This window comes from Paroedura picta, chromosome 11 (genome assembly GCF_049243985.1).
Source record: "Paroedura picta isolate Pp20150507F chromosome 11, Ppicta_v3.0, whole genome shotgun sequence".
Classification (NCBI taxonomy): domain Eukaryota; kingdom Metazoa; phylum Chordata; class Lepidosauria; order Squamata; family Gekkonidae; genus Paroedura; species Paroedura picta.
Window position 1 is genome coordinate 68,301,677 of NC_135379.1, and position 12,914 is coordinate 68,314,590.

Consider the following 12,914-nt stretch of genomic DNA (forward strand, 5'->3'; position numbering starts at 1 on the left):
TCCTATTTGTTGTACGGATGTATTTCCTATAAGTTGTATGGATGTGATCAATGACATCAAGTAATTCCTTAGCCGAGTACTTAATGGGTCCTTAGCATGCATGCTATATGAATATAGCAGGTATATATCAAATTCGTTGTATGGATGTAATCAATGCCGTAAAGCAATTTCTTAGCCAACAGGTATTTAAGATTATCTCATAGGAAGTAGAAGATACCATTTCATACCAGTATATGGTAATAATAGAGAATTTGAAAATAGCACGTGGCTTTTGCTATATGACCATAAGAGTTTAATATGTGAATCCTAAGATACTAACTTGTGATACAATAGAGCTTCTGCTGGTTTGAAGAAACAATACCAAGACACTCCATATGCCGCATAATAAAGTTAAATTGTCTTTAGCATACATGCTACATAATTCTGCAGGACAGGTTCTGTTCAAGTGTGCAATGCTTAGCAGGTATATATCCCATTTCTATGGATGTAAACAATGCCATAAGGCAATTTTTTGGCCAATAGGTATTTAAGATTATCTCATAGGCAGTCTAGTTCCTATTCGTTTCATGGATGTAATCAATGACATAAAGTAATTTCTTAGCCTACATAATATGTCTTTAGCATGCATGCTAAATAACCTTAAATAATCGTTGGCTAAGAAATTACTTTATATCATTTACATCCATTCAACGAATGGATGTAAATGATATAAAGAGAATACTATTATTATAACAGAGAATACTATTATTATAACAGAGAATACTATTATTATGTATTATGGAATAGTACTATAGTCTCTATTATTAACTAATATTATGAAATTCTATTCTACTGGGTATGATAACCTTAAAATGTTGTTGGCAAAGGAATTACTTTATGTCACTGATCATATGTTGCAGATGGTGTCTCTGGGTTCATTTGCCTGCATCAAGGGAAATGATGAATTACGGTTATATAGCAAAAGCAACTAGTGGTATTTCCATATTCTCTATCATGATTACTTAGTATTATGAAATACTATTTAGTTAGTATCTGTTAGTATTAAATAGTATTATGATATTCTATTTTCTACTGGGTACTATAACCTTAAATACTCGTTAGCTATGGAATAACTTTATGTCGCTGATTACATCCATAAACCGAATAGGAAATATACCTAAGTGTTGGTCACTTGAACAGAACGTGTCCTGCATGTTCTTATATCATGCATGCTAAAGACACCCTTTCGTGTATCAGAAAACAACATTAAAAAGAGAATGACTGGTTATCAAGCCCAGTCATATAGGAAAAGCAACTAGTGCTTACAAACTCTCTATTATTACCATATCTTGCTATGAAGTTCTACTACCTTTGAGATAACCTTAAATACGAGTTGTCTAAGAAATTACTTTGTCAGTTACATCCATACAATGAATGAGATATATACCTGCTATATCCAAATACGGCATAGAAGCCATTGACTGCATCCAGAGTATGTAATCAATGTAATAGAGAACACTATTATTATTACATAGCATTATGTAATACAACTATATTCTCTGTTACTAATTCATAGTATTATGAAGTTCTATCCTACTGGGTAGGGTACCTTTAAAACGTCGTTGGCTAAGGAATTACTGTATGTCGCTGATTACATGCATACAAAAAATATGAAATATGCCTGCTAAGCGTTGCTCACTTCAACAGGACCTGTCCAGCAGATTCACATAGCATGCATGCTAAATACACCCTGTCTTCTTGTTAGGTGCCTAGTCGTGTCCGACCCATCGCGAGAAATTGGACAATGATCCTCCAGGCCTTCCTGCCCTCTACCATTCACCGAAGAAGCCCTATTATATTAGTTTCTTAGGACTCACATATTTAAAACTTCCGGTCATACAGAAGAGCAATTAGTGCTATTTCCAAATTCTTACTATAGAGTGTTATGAAAATCTATTTTCTACTGCCTATGAGAAAATCTTAAATACCTGTTGGCCAAAATATTGCGTTATGGCATTGTTTACATCCATACGAGTCGGATATATACCTCCTAAGCATTGCACACTTGAACAGAACCTGTCATGGAGAATTGTATAGAATGCATACTAAAGACATTTTAACTTTATTACTTCGGATGACTTTAGAGAACATCCAGCAAGTGTACTATATGCTGCAGATGGTATCTCTGTGTATTGTTTCTTAAAACTATCACAACCTGTAGTAGATTCCGAAATACTTTCATTTGCCTTCATCAAGGTAAAAGATTAATTACGGTTATATAGGGAAAGTAGTGGTATTTCCATATTCTCTATTATTATTTAGGATTATGATATACTACTATAATATCTGTTACTCTTACAAAGTATTATGAAATTCTATCTTCTACTGGGTATGATAACCTTGAATACTCGTTGGCTAAGGAATTACTTTATGTCGCTGATTTCATCCATAAACCGAATAGGAAATATACCTGCTAAGTGTTGGTCACTTGAACAGGACCTGCAGATTCATATAGACTGTAGATTCATGCTAAAGACACCCTTTCGTGTATCAAAAATATAAACACCATTTACAAGAGAACGACTCATTTTAACTTTATTACTTCGTAAGTTTTCATATTTATATAGCATGCATGCTAAAGAAACATTAAATACTGGGCTAAGGAATTTCTTGATGTCATTGACTACATCCATACAACGAATAGGAAATACATCCATACAACGAATAGGACCTCTCCTGAACAGGAGCTATCCTGCAGATTTATATAGCATGCATGCTAAAGACATTTTAACTTTTTTACTTTTTATGTCTTCATATAACCAGAAAATATCCCGCAAGGTATATGTGGCATATGGAGCGTTTTGGTATTGTTTCTTCAAACTAGCAGAAGCTCTAATGTATCACGTTAGTATCTTAGGATTCATATATTTAACTCTTATAGTCATATAGCAAAAGCAACGAGTGCTATTTTCAAATTCTCTATTATTACCGTATACTTGTATGAAATCGTAACTTCTACTACCTATGAGATCATCTTAAATACCTGTTGGCTAAGAAATTGGTTTATGGCATTGATTACATCCATACAACGAATAGGATATATACCTGCTATATTCATAAAGCATGCATGCTAAAGACACATTAAGTACTCGGCTAAGGAATTACTTGATTGCATGGATACATTGATTACATTACTTGAAGGAATTACTAAGTTGTATGGATGCATTGATTACATCCATACAACTTATAGGAAATACATCCATACAACAAACAGGACAGGACCTGTCCTGCAGATTTATATATACATGCTAAGGACATTTTAACTTTATTACTTCTGATGACTTCGGAGAACATCCAGCAAGTTTCTCATATGCTTTAGATGGTGTTTCTGATTACATCCATAAATTGAATAGGAAATATACCCGCTAAGCATTGGTCACTTGAACAAGACCTGTCCTGCAGATTCATATAGCATGCATGCTAAAGACCCATTAAGTCTAAGGAAGACCCATTATGTCTAAGTCTAAGTTAAGGCTAAGGAATTACTTGATGTCATTGATTACATCCATACAACAAATAGGAAATACATCCATACAACGAATAGGACAGCAGATATATTTAGCATGCATGCTGACGTTTTAACTTTATTCCTTCTGATGACTTCGGAGAACATCCAGCAAGTTTATCATATGCTGCAGATGGTGTTTCTGGGTGATTTCATTTGCCTTCATCAAGGTAAATGATTAATTCCGTTTGTATAGCAAAAGCAACTAGTGCTATTTACAAATTCTCTATTATTACCATATAATGGTATGAAATGGTATCTTCTACTACCTATGAGATAACCATAATTACCGTTTGGCTAAGAAATTACTTTGTCATTTACATCCATACATCGAATGGGATATATACCTGGTATATAGCATGCAAGCAAGCATAGAGTGTCTTGTATTGTTTCTTCAAACCAGCAGAAGCCCTGTTGTATCAAAAGTTCGTTTGTTACGATTCACATAATTAACTCTTATGGACGTATAGGAAAAGCAACTAGCGGTATTTACAAATCGTCTATTATTACCATATCCTGGTATGAAATTCTATCTTCTACTACCTATGAGATAACCATAATTACCGTTTGGCTAAGAAATTACTTTGTCATTTACATCCATACATCGAATGGGATATATACCTGGTATATAGCATGCAAGCAAGCATAGAGTGTCTTGTATTGTTTCTTCAAACCAGCAGAAGCCCTGTTGTATCAAAAGTTCGTTTGTTACGATTCACATAATTAACTCTTATGGACGTATAGGAAAAGCAACTAGCGGTATTTACAAATCGTCTATTATTACCATATCCTGGTATGAAATTCTATCTTCTACTACCTATGAGATAACCATAATTACCGTTTGGCTAAGAAATTACTTTGTCATTTACATCCATACATCGAATGGGATATATACCTGGTATATAGCATGCAAGCAAGCATAGAGTGTCTTGTATTGTTTCTTCAAACCAGCAGAAGCCCTGTTGTATCAAAAGTTCGTTTGTTACGATTCACATAATTAACTCTTATGGACGTATAGGAAAAGCAACTAGCGGTATTTACAAATCGTCTATTATTACCATATCCTGGTATGAAATTCTATCTTCTACTACCTATGAGATAACCATAATTACCGTTTGGCTAAGAAATTACTTTGTCATTTATATCCATACAACGAATGGGATATATACATGGTATATAGCATGCATGCTAAAGACACTTTAAATACTCGGCATAGAAGTCATTGATTGCATCCAGAGAATGTAATAAATGTAATAAAGAATACTATTATTACTACATAATAATATGGAATACCACTGTGTTACTATTACATAGTATTACGAAGAGCAATTAGTGCTATTTCCAAATTCTCTATTATTATTACTATAGAGTTGTATGAAAACCTATTTTCTACTGCCTATGAGATAATCTTAAATACCTATTGGCCTAAAAATTGCCTTATGGCATTGTTTACATCCATACGAATGGGATATATACCTGCTAAGCATTGCACACTTGAACAGAACCTGTCCTGCAGAATTATGTAGCATGTATGCTAAAGACAATTTATTATGCGGCATATGGAGTGACTTGGTATTGTTTCTTCAAACCAGCAGAAGCTCTATTGTATCACAAGTTAGTATCTTAGGATTCACATATTAAACTCTTATGGTCATATAGCAAAAGCAACGTGCTATTTTCAAATTCTCTATTATTACCATATACTGGTATGAAATGGTATCTTCTACTACCTATGAGATAATCTTAAATACCTGTTGGCTAAGAAATTGCTTTATGGCATTGATTACATCCATACAATGAATTTGATATATACCTGCTATATTCATATAGCATGCATGCTAAGGACCCATTAAGTACTCGGCTAAGGGATGTCATTGATCACATCCATACAACTTATAGGAAATACATCCGTGCAACAAATAGGACAGGACCTGTCCTGCAGATTTAACATTATTTTAACTTTATTACTTCTGATGACATCGGATAACATCCAGCAAGGTTATCATATGCTGCAGATAGTGTTTCTGGGTATTGGAAATAAATTAATATAGCAGGTATGTATCCCATTCGTTGTACGGGTGTAAACAATGCCATAATGCAATTTTTTGGCCAACAGGTATTTAAGATTATCTCATAGGCAGTAGAAAATAGATTTTCATAACACTCTATAGTAATAATAGAGAATTTGGAAATTGCTCTTCTATATGACCGTAAGTGTTAAATATGTGTGTCCTAAGAAACTAATATAATAGGGCTTCTCCGGTGAATGGTAGAGGTATTGGTAGAGGCCTTAGTATTAGTATGATCAGTATGATTAGTATGATTATGTATGAATAATTTCATACATAGCACTAATTGCTCTAATGTGCTATTTCCAAATTCTCTTTATTTTATACTATGTAATAGTAACAGAGAATATGGAAATACCACTAGTTGCTTTTGCTGTATAACCGGAATTCATCATTTACCTTGATGAAGGCAAAGGAAAGAATACCCAGAAACACTATCTGCAGCATATGATAACCTTGCTGGATGTTCTCCGAAGTCATCAGAAGTAATAAAGTTAAAATAATGTTAAATCTGCAGGACAGGTCCTGTCCTATTTGTTGTACGGATATATTTCCTATAAGTTGTATGGATGTGATCAATGACATCAAGTAATTCCTTAGCCGAGTACTTAATGGGTCCTTAGCATGCATACTATATGAATATAGCAGGTATATATCAAATTCGTTGTATGGATGTAATCAATGCCGTAAAGCAATTTCTTAGCCAACAGGTATTTAAGATTATCTCATAGGTACCATTTCATACCAGTATATGGTAATAATAGAGAATTTGAAAATAGCACGTTGCTTTTGCTATATGACCATAAGAGTTTAATATGTGAATCCTAAGATACTAACTTGTGATACAATAGAGCTTCTGCTGGTTTGAAGAAACAATACCAAGACACTCCATATGCCGCATAATAAATTGTCTTTAGCATACATGCTACATAATTCTGCAGGACAGGTTCTGTTCAAGTGTGCAATGCTTAGCACGTATATATCCCATTCCTATGGATGTAAACAATGCCATAAGGCAATTTTTTGGCCAATATGTATTTAAGATTATCTCATAGGCAGTAGAAGATCGGTTTTCATACAACAAAACTATCACAACCTGTAGTAGATTCCCAAATCGTTCTATTAATCAAGGTAAATGATGAATTACGGTTATATAGCAAAAGCAACTAGTGGTATTTCCATATTCTCTATTATTACTTAGTATTATGAAATACGATGTTACTATTACATTGTATTAAGAAATTTTACCATCTACTGGGTATGATAATCTTAAATACTCGTTGGCTGAGGAATTACCTTATGTCGCTGATTAAATCCATAAACCGAATAGGAAATATACCTGCTAAGCGTTGGTCAGTTGAACAGGACCTTTCCTGCAGATTCATATAGCATGCATGCTAAAGACACAGTTTCGTGTTTCAGAAATGTAAACAACATTGACAGGAGAACATTTTACCTTTATTACTTCGTATGTCTTCATATAAGCAGAAAACATCCCGCAAGTTTATCATATGCTGCAGATGGAGTATTGTATTGTTTCTTCAAACCAGCAGACGCCCTGTTGTATCACAAGTTTGTTACGATTCACATATTTAACTTATGGTCGTATAGGAAAAGCAACTAGTGCTATTTACAAATTCTCTATTATTACCATATTGTATGAAATTCTACTCCCTAAGAGATAACCTTAAATACTTGTTGACTAAGAAATTACTTTGTCATTTACATCTATACAACGAATGGGATATATACCTGCTATATCCATATAGCATGCATGCTAAAGACACTTTAAATACTCGGCTTAGAAATCACGTTATGTCTCTGGATGCAATCAGAATGTAATCAATGTAATAGAGTACTATTATTATTACATAGTATTATGGAATACTACTATATTCACTATTATTACACAATATTATGAAATTCTGGGTATGATAACCTTAAAATGTCGTTCTCTAACGAATTACTTTATGTCACTGATTACATCCAGACAACGAATATGAAATATACCTGCTAAGCGTTGCTCACTTCAACAGGACCATTCCTGCATATTCACATACCATGCACGCTAAAGACTTGTATCAGAAAGGTAAACAACATTTACAAGAGAATGACTCATTTTACACATTACTTCACATGTCTTCATATAGTTAGCAGAAAACACCCCGAAATTTTATCATATGCTGCAGATGGAGTCTCTTGGTATTGTTTCTTTAAACCAACAGAAGCCCTATTATATTACAAGATAGTTTCTTAGGACTAACATAACACTCATATAGAGGAGCAACTAGTACTATTTCCAAATTCTGTATTATTGAGTGTTATGAAAATCTATCTGATACTGCCTATGAAATAATCTTAAATACCTGTTGGCTATGGCATTGTTTACATCCATACAACGAATGGGATATATACCTGCTATATTCATATAGCATTCATGCTAAAGACACATTAAGTTTTCAGCTAAGGAATGACTTTATGTCATTGATTACAACGAATAGGAATAGCGTTCATTCAACGAATATCATCCATACAATGAATAGGAATATTCAGAAAATGTCCCTGGGTATTGCTTCTCAAAATTATCTCAACCTGTAGTAGATTCCGAAATAGTTTCATTTGCCTTCATCAAGGTAAATGATGAATTACGGTTATATCGCAAAAGCAACTAGTGGTATTTCCATATTCTCTATTATTATTATTTAGTATTATGAAAGTAATAAGAAGTAATAAAGTTAAAATGTCTTTAAGTTGCATGTTATATAAATCTGCAAGACAGGTCCTGTTCGAGTGTGGAATGCTATTCCTATTCATTGTAAGCATGTATTTCCTATTCGTTGTATGAATGTAATCAATGCCATGAAACAATTTCTTAACGTATTTAATATTTAATAATATGTGAGTCCTAAGAAACTATCTTGTAATATAATACGGTTTTTGTTGGTTTTAAGAAACAATACCAAGAGACTCCATCTGCAGCATATGATCAACTTGCGGGATGTTTTCTCCTAACTATATGAAGACATACGAAGTAATAAAGGTTAAAATGAGTCATTCTCTTTTTAATGTTTTTTACATTTCTTATACACGAAAGGGTGTCTTTAGCATGCATTATATAAGAACATGCAGGACACGTTCTGTTCAAGTGACCAACACTTAGGTATATTTCCTATTCGGTTTATGAATGTAATCAGCGACATAAAGTAATTCCATAGCTAACGAGTATTTAAGGTTATAGTACCCAGTAGAAAATAGAATATCATAATACTATTTAATACTAACAGATACTAACTAAATAGTATTTCATAATACTAAGTAATCATGATAGAGAATATGGAAATACCACTAGTTGCTTTTGCTATATAACCGTAATTCATCATTTCCCTTGATGAAGGCAAATGAACCCAGAGACACCATCTGCAGCATATGATCAGTGACATAAAGTAATTCCTTTGCCAACAACATTTTAAGGTTATCATACCCAGTAGAATAGAATTTCATAATATTAGTTAATAATAGAGACTATAGTACTATTCCATAATACTATGTAATAATAATAGTATTCTCTGTTACATTGATTACATACTCTGGATGCAAATGATATAAAGTGATTTCTAAGCCAAGTATTTAAAGTTTCTTTAGCATGCATGCTATATAGCAGGTATATATCCCATTCGTTGAATGGATGTAAATGACATAAAGTAATTTCTTAGCCAACGATTATTTAAGGTTATCATACCCAGTAAAAGATAGAATTTCATAATACTAACAGAGAATATAGTAGTATTTCATAATACTAAGTAATAATAATAGAGAATATGGAATAGGAATGCTATTCCTATTTGTTGTATGGATGCTATTCGTTGAACGCTATTCCTATTCGTAGTAATCAATAACATAAAGTAATTCCTTAGCCGTGTACTTAGTGTGTAGCATGAATGCCATATGAATATAGCAGGTGTATATCCCATTCGTTGTATGGATGTAAACAATGCCATAAAGCAATTCCTTAGCCAACAGTTATTTAAGATTAACAGTTATTTAAGATCATAGGCAGTAGAAGACAAATTTTCATAACACTCTATAGTAATGATAGAGAATTTGGAAATAGCACTAGTTGCTCTTTTATATGACCATGTGTTAAATATGTGAGAGCTTGTAATATAATAGGGCTTCTGTTGGTTTTAAGAAAGAGACTCCATCTGCAGCATATGATAAAAATTCGGGATGTTTTCTGCTAACTATATGAAGACATGTGAAGCAATGTGTAAAATATTTTTTTGTAAATGTTGTTTACCTTTCTGATACAAGAATAGGTGTCTTTAGCGTGCATGGTATGTGAATCTGCAGGAATGGTCCTGTTGAAGTGAGCAACGCTTAGCAGGTATATTTCATATTCGTTGTCTGGATGTAATCAGTGACATAAAGTAATTCGTTAGACAACGACATTTTAAGGATATCATACCCAGAATTTCATAATATTGTTTAATAATAGTGAATATAGTAGTATTCCATAATACTATGTAATAATAATAGTACTCTATTACATTGATTACATTCTCTGGATGCAATCAATGACATAAAGTGATTTCTAAGCCGAGTATTTAAAGTGTCTTTAGCATGCATGCTATATGGATATAGCAGGTATATATCCCATTCGTTGTATGGATGCATGCTAAAGATACCCTTTCGTGTATCAGAAATGTAAACAACATTTACAAGAATATGATTCATATATTCATATAGTATGCATGCTAAAGACATATTATGTACTCGGCTAAGGAATTACTTTATGTCATTGATTACATCCATGCAAAGAATAGGAACTAGATCCATACAACGAATAGGAATAGAATTCCGCACTCGAACTGGACCTGTCCTGCAGTTTTATATAGCATTCAAGCTTTTTAACTTTATTTTAACTTTAACTTTATTACTTCTTATTACTTTCATAATACTAATTAATAATAATAGAGAATATGGAAATACCACTAGTTGCTTTTGCGATATAAGAGTAATTCATCATTTACAATGCCATAAAGCAATTCCGTAGACAACAGGTATTTAAGATTATCTCATAGGCAGTAGAAGATAAATTTTCATAACACTTTATAGTAATAATAGAGAATTTGGAAATAGCACTAGTTGCTCTTCTATATGACCATGTGTTAAATATGTCAGGAATTACTTTGTCATTGATTACAATCATACAACAATTAGGAAATACATCGAATAGGAATAGCATTCTACACTTGATCAGGACCTGTCCTGCAGATTTATATAGTATGCATGCTGAAGACATTATTACATTATTATTCAATTATTACTTCTGATGACTTCGGAGAACATCCAGCATGGTGTCTCTGGTTATTGTTTCACAAAACTATAACAACCTGTAGTAGATTCCGAAATCGTTCTATTAGCCTTCATCAAGGTAAATGATGAATTACGGTTATATAGCAAAAGCAAATAGTGGTATTTCCATATTCTCTGTTACTATTACATAGTATTAAGAAATTCTATCTTCTACTGGGTATGATAATCTTAAATACTCGTTGGCTAAGGAATTACCTTATGTCGCTGATTACATCCATTACATCTTCATATAGTTAGCAGAAAAAAATCCCGCAAGTTAATCATATGCTGCAGATGGAGTGTCTTGTATTGTTTCTTCAAACCAGCAGAAACCCTGTTGTATCACAAGTTAGTATCTTAGGATATTTAACTAATGAATATAGCAGGTGTATATCCCATTCGTTGTATGGATGTAAACAGTGCCATAAAGCAATTCCTTAGCCTACAGTTATTTAAGATTAACAGTTATTTAAGATCATAGGCAGTAGAAGACAAATTTTCATAACACTCTATAGTAATGATAGAGAATTTGGAAATAGCACTAGTTGCTCTTTTATATGACCATAAGTGTTAAATATGTGAGAAACTAGCTTGTAATATAATAGGGCTTCTGTTGGTTTTAAGAAACAATACCAAGAGACTTCATCAACAGCATAAGATAAACTTGCGGGATGTTTTCTGCTAACTATATGAAGACATACGAAGTAATGTGTAAAATGATACGTTCTGTTGTCAATGTTGTGTGCATTGCTGATACACGAAAGGGTGTCTTTAGCATGCATGCTATATGAATCTGCAAGACAATTCCTTAGCCAATGAGTATTTATGGTTGTCATACCCAGTAGAAGATATAATAGTAACATAGTAGTATTTCATAATACTATGTAATAATAGAGAATATGGAAATACCACTAGTTGTTTTTGCTATATAACCGTAATTCATCATTTAACTTGATGAAAGGAAGTGAAACAATACCCAGAGACACGATCTGCAGCATATCATAAACTTGCTGGATGTTCTCCAAAGTCATCAGAAGTAATAAAAGTTAAAATGTCTTGTAGTAGATTCTGTAGTAGATTCTGAAATAATTTCATTTGCCTTCAACGTGAGATATTTAACAATTACAGTTATTTATCAAAACTAGTGGCACTTCCAAATTCTCTGCGATTATTACATAGTATTATGAAATTCTATATTCTACTGGGCTTGATAACCTTAAATACGTTGGCTAAGGAATTACTTAGCCAATGCTATAGCATGCATGCTAAAGACACCGTTTCGTGTATCAGAAAGGTAAACAACATTTACAAGAATATGATTCATATATTCATATAGCATGCATGCTAAAGACATATTATGTACTCGGCTAAGGAATTACTTTATGTCATTGATTACATCCATGAAACGAATAGGAACTAGATCCATACAACGAATAGGAATAGAATTCCGCACTCGAACCAGACCTGTCCTGCAGTTTTATATAGCATGCAAGCTTAAGACATTTTAACTTTATTACTTCTTATTACTTTCATAATACTAAGTAATAATAATGGAGAATATGGAAATACCACTAGTTGCTTTTGCGATATAAGTGTAATTCATCATTTACAATGCCATAAAGCAATTCCTTAGCCAACAGGTATTAAACATTATCTCATAGGCAGTAGAAGATAAATCTTCATACACTTTATAGTAATAATAGAGAATTTGGAAATAGCACTAGTTGCTCCTCTATATGACCATGTGTTAAATATGTCAGGAATTACTTTATGTCATTGATTACAATCATACAACAATTAGGAAATACATCGAATAGGAATAGCATTCTACACTTGATCAGGACCTGTCCTGCAGATTTATATAGTATGCATGCTGAAGACATTATTACTTATTATTATTACATTATTACTTCTGATGACTTCGGAGAACATCCAGCATGGTGTCT